The sequence below is a fragment of the Leptopilina heterotoma genome, unplaced genomic scaffold (genome assembly GCF_015476425.1).
Source record: "Leptopilina heterotoma isolate Lh14 unplaced genomic scaffold, ASM1547642v1 Lhet_100, whole genome shotgun sequence".
NCBI lineage: Eukaryota > Metazoa > Arthropoda > Insecta > Hymenoptera > Figitidae > Leptopilina > Leptopilina heterotoma.
The window spans coordinates 2,566,993-2,575,334 of NW_025110814.1; positions in this window are offsets into that span (position 1 = coordinate 2,566,993).

Consider the following 8,342-nt stretch of genomic DNA (forward strand, 5'->3'; position numbering starts at 1 on the left):
AGTATTACTAAATTTATAAATTAATAAATAAAGCAAGTATTAATAATTCGGTTATTTTTTTAGTATAAATAATTCGGTTAATTTTGCTAAATAGATCATTAAAATTAGTGGAAAAATTTGATTAAAACATTTTTTACTCCAGTTTTTAAAATATGTAATTTTCTTCTTTTTCTTTTTTTTTGTTGTATTTTTTTTTCTTTTCTGTACTTTTTTCGTATTTCGTATTTAATATTTTTTTTAAATGGGTGCAACGAGCATTGTTCTTGAAAAAGTGAAAGAGAGAAAGAAAAACATTGAAAATTATTTGCGAATTCTCGCAGGAAGCGCGAATCGTTTTAATAAACTAGATTTTTAAGGTGAAACTTATCAAAAAATCAAGACTCGCAACAAGTTTTGTTTGTGAAGAGTTATTTTTTTTCTACCAGGAGTCTTGATTTCCATCCCCTCGCCTCACTTTTTTTCCTTTTTGCCAAGTAAGTTTAATTTTCGTAAATTTTCTGTCTTCCGCTCCTTCGTCGACACCTTCTTCTTTTTAATTTGGTTCAGGGATTTTTTTCACATTTTGCCGTGAGAAGCATTTATTATTAAAAAAAAAGAAAAAAAGTGACAACAAAACAAGAAAAAAGTGTTAATTCCAGAAAATCTTTTTTTTTCCTGTTATTTTCTGGAATTGCGATGATGAAAATGAAAAATGTTGTCCAATTTTTAACGCAAAAAGATTTTAAATAATCGGTACAAACGCCAAAGACTTACTTAATTATTAATAAAAAAAGAAAAAATGAGTGGTTCAACTTAAAAAAAAAGAGTGAAAGAGAGAGAAAAAGAATTTTGTCATTTAGTGTATGATTGGTCCTGCTTTTTTTCTACTTATAAATACGCAACGATTGACAAACACAAATGAAAAAAAAACTGCGCGGAATTTCATTCAGCAAAGTTGTGGAATGTACAAAATGAAAATTTATTTTTTAGACTAGAGCGCGCTCTTTAGATTATTAAGTTTTTTTTTGTAGACTTTAAGTTTAGAAATTCTCTTTTTACGACGATCAAAATGCACAAAAAAGAAATCCGATTATCTTTTCGCCAAAAGAAACTTTTCGCGTCGAAACTTGTTTTCATAAATAAAAAATTGTATCTCGAAACTTTTTTCAAAATAAAAAGTTGCAGCAAAACTATTTTTTCAAAGCAAAAAGTTGTATATCGAAACTTTTTTTTAAACAAAAAAAATGTAGCGTGAAATTTTTTTCTCTTTAATGAAAAATTGTATCAAAATTTGTTTTTGAAACCGCGAAAAATTGTAGTAGAACTTTTTTCAAAAATAGAAAAAAGTATCGAAAGTATTTTAAAAGAAAAAAATTCTATCAAAGGTTTATGAAAAAAAGAAAAAAATGTATCGAAACTTTTTGCCAAAAAAAAAAAAAAATGGAAAAAAAATTGTTTAAACAATAAATTACGAAAATAACGAAATCAAAAATTCGTTGAATAATTCGAATAATCGACAGAAAAAAAATCGAATATCGGTAACAAAATCGATTTGCAATAAAAAGAACAATTTTTTTCCATTTTTTATGACTTTAAAAAATCAAGTTTCAATTATAAAAAAAAGAATCTTGGCGAAAGGATTTTTTGCTCATAGAAAAACGTTTTTTGTTTTAAGTAAACAATTGACACGAGAATCAAAAAAAGAAAAAGAACACTTCGTTTAAAAATATCTCGAAAACCGATTCAGGGAAATATTGAAAAATCGAGAAATTTTTCATTATATTTTTATTCATTCTAACTAAATTTTAAGAAAGAAAGAAAGAGAGAGAAAAAAAGTATTTTATTACATAAACAGAAAATTTTCGGATAAAAAAAATCGAAATATACCAAAAATGAAACAATTTATAAGAAAATAGAAAAAAAATTAAGAAAAAAGAAAGCAGAAAAAACGTTTCAAACAATAAAAGAAAAATAATTGGAAAAATATTCGAAAAATACAATTTAAAGAAAAATATAAATATTTTAAAAAGAGAATTATTTCTCTCCTGATGAAACAAACGGCTTTTATAAAATCCAAAAATCTATATTTTTAAAAAGAATAAATATTTTGAAATTTATTTTTTTCGTGTGAAAAATTTTTTATAAAAATATTAAATCTTCTTTATTTAGCCTCTAAAAAAGATTCGCTTTTTTGTACAGAAAACATTAAAAATTCTTTTGTATCGGTTTTCTGAAAACAATTTTTAGAAAAGAAAAATTATTTTTTAAAAAACAATTTACGAAAACTTATCTCAACGAATAAGAGGAATTTTTCTATATAAAAAAAACGCACACATTTTTGTAAATATAGAAAATAAAAAAAAATGTGTTTTTGAAAATAAGAAAAAAAGGCCTATAGAGAGGATTTTTTTTAATTTTTTGAAAATAGGAAATATTTTCATATATAAATATATATTATATATATTAGTGATTGCATCGCTGATAGTTTTTTTATATATTAGGCTGTTGAATATTTGGCGAAAAAAAATATAATTAACATTGTTAACTATTGGTAAAATACTATTTTTAGAGAGAATAAGAATTTGTGCGATCGTTTATTATCTTAAATAGCGAATAGAAAAGAAAAGAATGTATAAAGGAAAAGAAAAAGCAGATTAATTTTGTGTTTTTATATTAAAAAGCAAAATTAAAAATTTATTTCAAATTATTTCAAAGTTTTTCGAAAATTCAAAATACAAAAAAAATAAATAAATAGAATAAATATTCTATTTATAATTTTTTCTCTCTTCAGTCTTTTGTTTATTTTCATCATAAAATTTTATTAAAAATTTAAATTATAATTATTTATAATTTAAAATACTTTTTTTCTTCACTTTTCGAAAAGACTTTGAATGTTAAAAAATTTCGAATAGAATTTTTTTCAAAATTTAAAGAAAAATTAAAATTAATGACTTGATGTAAATTTCGTTTGAGAAAAGAAGAAAAAAATTGATATTATAAAAAAAATTAAACAGAAAGAGAATTGCAAAGAATATTTTTTGAACCTGAAATTAGTAATAAAATAATAAATGAATTAAAAGAAAAGTTTTGATAAAAAAAAATTTTTAAAAACACAAAATTAACTCGATTTGTATAGTTATGTAATAATAAGGACAATTTACGAAAAATAATTTTCAATTTTCTCGACTTGAGAAAGTAAACTTAGAAAAATTAATCAGAAACCTCGTTTTTTTAATTTGAAATTATTTTAAACAAAAATTTTCCACATTCACAAAGTAAAGTAAAAAAAAATTAAAACAAAAATACGAAAAGTAAGAAAGAAAAATATGAAAGTTGAAAAAGGAAAAGTATTTTAAAAAATATGAAAATTAAAAAACGAAAATTTAAAAAGTAAAATGTAATGTACATGTAATTAAAGTAAATTTTTTACATTAAATGAAAAAAAGGAGAAAAAAATAATGGAAAAAAGTTAAAAATAATAGAAAATTGAAAAAACTGAAAATGAAAGAAAATTTTAAAAAATCTAAAAATAAGAGAAAATTGAAAAGAATAATTTTTTCGTAAATTGTAAACAATAGTTTGGAAAATAAAAAAAAAATATTTGTATATGTCGAAAAAGCCGGAGAATGAAACCGATTTTTCTTGAAATCAACCAGTTCTCACTGCCGCCATTTCTTAATTGTCTGAAGTGTCTTTTTTATTATAATAATTATAATTAGCTCAATAAATAAAAATACTGTAATATACAAAAATATTATTATACAGACTAAAGAAAAAGCACACGAGGTCTTTTACATTATCCTTAAAAAAAAACTAATTTTTTTTCCGCAGATCGTCAACAAAAATTAACAAAGAAAAGAACAATTATTTCGATTCATCGTTTAATTTTCACAATTTATAATTTATAAATAAAAAATAAAACAAAATAATTTACAATTTTATTTATAATTTATAAATATTTACTTAAATTTTCCTACGATAAATCGGCGTATGAAAGGGAATAAAACGATAAAAATTCGCTATGTATGTCTGTGTGTGTAAATTTTGTAAAAAGGAGAGTGAGAAAGAGAGAGAGAGAAAATACTGTGCCACGAATAGATTTTTTAAGCGTCTCGATTGTTATTATTATATAAAAGAAAAGGCACTAAAAATTACAATCGACAATAGAGTTCCTATCACCCAAAAATTTCACCTCAATTTTTTGCAGGAAAAATTTATTATTATTATCGAAAAATAATAGAGAAGAGAAATTTTCCGCAAAAGAAAAAAAACGAAAAACTAGATCACAATGGGTGCCTTGCTCAGAGATAAAAAAAACAAAAGAAAAGCAAAAATAAATATACTTTTTGTAGTCTCAAAAAAAATCTCTCGATTGTTTCTGAAAAATTTGTATTTTTTGGAAAAGAATCCAAGTCGTTTCAAAAAATATTCATTAATTCACGATCTGCACTAATTAATCAGTTCAAAATAATTGTTAATTAATTTTTATTAGTTTATTTTATAGTTAATCTTTAATTACTAACTAATTAGTTCATAATTGATAATTAATTAGTTACTAATTATTTTATAATTGATGTTTAATTAATTATTTTTTAATTAATTTTTAATTAGTAACTAATTATTTTATAATTGATTTTTAATTAGTTAATAATTATCTTCTAATTGATTTTTAATTAGTAAATAATTATTTTCTAATTGATTTTTAATTAGTAAATAATTATTTTCTAATTATTATTATAATTAAATTTAATTAGCTACTTGTTGTTTATCAACTATTTTATAATTAATCTTTAATTAGTATCAAATTAATTAGTTTATAATTAACCTATAATAATTAGTTACTAATTATTTAATAATTAATTCTTAATTACTCTTTAGTTAGTTATTAATTATTTTATAATTTATTAATCTCTAATTAGTAACAAATTACTAATTAATCCGTAATTAGTTACTAATTATTAACTAATTATTTTCTAGTTAATCCTTAATTAGTTACTAATTATTTATTTATTATTTAATAATTAATTCTTAATTACTTACTAGTGGTTTATTCATTATTTTTTATATTTATATTTAATTATAAAATAATCATTTGGTAATCAGTTCTTAACTAATTAGTTATTTTATGTTTTATATTGCCTAACTTGATGCTGTGTAAAAAAAATAATAAATAAATACCAACTTCTAGTAAATAATTTTTAATCAATATTTATTAAGAAGTTATTATAAAATTTATTAATAAATAAAAATTAATTAACTTGGACTGATTAATTAATTACAGATCTAAAGCTCAAATATAGAAATAAATCGTGAGTTTTAGAATTTAGTTCTCGAACGATTAAAAACGAGCAAACATTTTTCTAATAGAGTGAAAAACTTTGAAGAGTGTTTTTATTTTTTGTAAATTAATAATTATTATTTTTTAAATAGAAAGAAAAATAAATTAATTGAAAATAAATAAAGTTAAATAGCAAGAAACAAACTTGCAAATTCAAGTGAATATTAAAAAATGTGTGCTCGTTTTTCGAGAGGAAAAAAATTTTTAAAAGCATAAGCGCAAGTTTTTAATGTCAATTTTCTTTTTTTTAATTCAAAGATTTTTTAATATAATTTTTTTTACTTTGATTAGTTGATTTCTTACTTAAAAAATATTCTTTTCTTTTTTCTTCTTTCATCTTCTAAATATTCCACTTTCGAGAAATATTGTGACGATAATTTTTTGATTTCAAATTAATGGATTTTGAAAGGAACAAAAAAAAATTCTTTATGTTTAAAAATTGCAAGTTACAATTATTATTATTTGTTGTGATTGATAAAGGAAAAAAATTTAATTTTAATTATAGAGAAAAAAATTTATTTTACATTTTCGATAATTTAAAGAAAAACAAAAAAATTAAACAGAGAATTGAAAGAAATAAAAATTTGTCTCCATTTTCGAGAAATAATTTTTTAACCAAATTTTTAACTACTTTTCCAAAGTAAAAATTTACTTTTTTATTGAATTTAATTTCAAGTTTTAAACAATTTTTGTCCTAAATTTCAATTAATTTTATTAGTCATTGATTTTTTTTTATTAAATAGTAAATAATTATTAATTAGTAATGACCAATTATTAGTCAGTAATACGTAATAAGGAATTAATAATTGTTAATTAGCAAAAACAATTAGTAATTCTATTATTAACTAGTTGTGCCTAATTAGTAATTTTTAATTATTAATTAGTAATACATAATTAGTAATTAATAATTGTTAATTAGAAATAGACAATTAGTAATTAGTATATTGATGGTGAATAATTATGATAATAATTAATAATTAGTAAATAATTGTTTATTGCTGGTTAATAATTATTCATTTCTAATTGTTTTTTAAAATTAATATATATTAATTACTAATTGTGTTTTTAAAATTAAAATGTTATTTTTAATTTTTAAAAATTTTACCTCGATTTTACAAAAACTTAAATTTAAAATCTCATGCAATTTACTACAAATTCTTTTGCGATTCTCTGTCGAATTTTTACCATAAAAGAAAGATTATAATTCTGTTAAATATAATTAAGAATATAGTTTTCTTATTACAAAAAATATTCTACGCTCAAATATATTCTAATTTCTCTCGTTCAGTACTTAATTCATAAACAGTTTTATTTAATATTATTATAATTTTATTTATAGTTACTATTATAATTATACTTATTAATATTATAGTTATAATTACTATAATTATAATTATTGTATAATAATTATAGTTATAATTACTATAATTATAATTACTATTATAATTATAGTCATAATTATTATTATTATTAATTATTATTATCATTATATGAATAATGAAAAGTGTTGAGACAAATGGTTCCTTTTTTTCTTTTCGTGAAAATAATAGTTTGTTTTTCTATTATTATTATTATTATTATTATTATTATTATTATTATTATTATTATTATTATTATATTATATTATGTTAATTGGTAATTATTTTTTTTTCTTCTTTTTTTTATTTATAAGAAAAAAGGAGACGTGTAAATAGAAATTTGAAAATTTGTACTCCTACAATATTGTATCGTTAGACAATAAAAAAAAAGAACGCTGAATATTATTTACTGTTTACGTAATTTTAAGTTTTATGAGAGAAAAAAAAAGAAACGCGTATGCATGTACAGGTGCCATAAACAATAAGAAAAGAACGTGTACAATTTTATGTTCAATTTGCCTATTATTAATTGTTTAGTTTTAATATTGATAATTATATAATATATTTGTCGATACGTTTTAGTATATTATAGTACATGTTTTTTTTTCTTTCTCAATTTGTATACACGATTTCGTTTGTAAATCAACCAGTGAAATTCATGATTCAATGATATTATTGATTTTTCAATTTTTTTTTTAATTATTGCAGTTTTTTTAATTACTGTAATTTTTTTAAATGTTTTTTTTAATTATAACAGTTTTCTTCTAATATTTTTTTAAATTATCTTCCATATGGAATTATAATTTTTATGTTTCATTTTTCTTTTTGGTATGCAGAATATCCTAATTCTATGTAGGAATTAATTTTTTTATTACTAATCATTGCATCACGATTGCGCTGGTATTTAATATTATAAATTAGATTTAATCGTATTGTATTAAAAATGAAACTATTATTCGATTCGCAAATTTACAATAAAAAAGAAATTTGTTGTGAATTTTACATAATCAGAGATGTTCCATTATTTGTTGCCCAAAGTGTACTTACATTATAAGAGGAGAGGAAAAATGAAAAATGAAAAAAATTCGGGTTTAATTTTTTTTGTTTTTCCCATTTTATTACGATTTCTCTATTTGTTCGTAGAAAATTTTCTTTTTTGTTTATTTCGAAATTATTGAAAAATAATAGTAGAATAACTTAACACCATATTTTTAAAATATAGGTAACATTGTTAACTTTATTATTTTAAAAATAAATTTTTTTATTTTATAATTCATTATAATTTTATTGCAATTATTTGTAATTTATTGTAAATATTTATTATGTTTAAGCGTTTCAAAAAAGCGCGCTATTATTTATTTATTTATTTATTATACATAGTTCCTGCCTTTCGGCTTTGAACGAACTTCCGGCATTCTCCTTTACCTTACACTTTAGATTAATTATTTAATAATTTCAATTAAAATAAAAAAAAATATATATATATATATATAAAAATCAAAAACTCAATTTTAAATACATAGTACCAAAATATAAAACATTGAACACTTTAAACTTATAAAACTTCAACATTTCTTTATTGTCTTTAAATTCAGCCTACTTTTTCCACTTCCTTCCTGGTTTTCACTATTTTTCACTTCCTGCCTTTCCTTTTCAATGTACTTTAA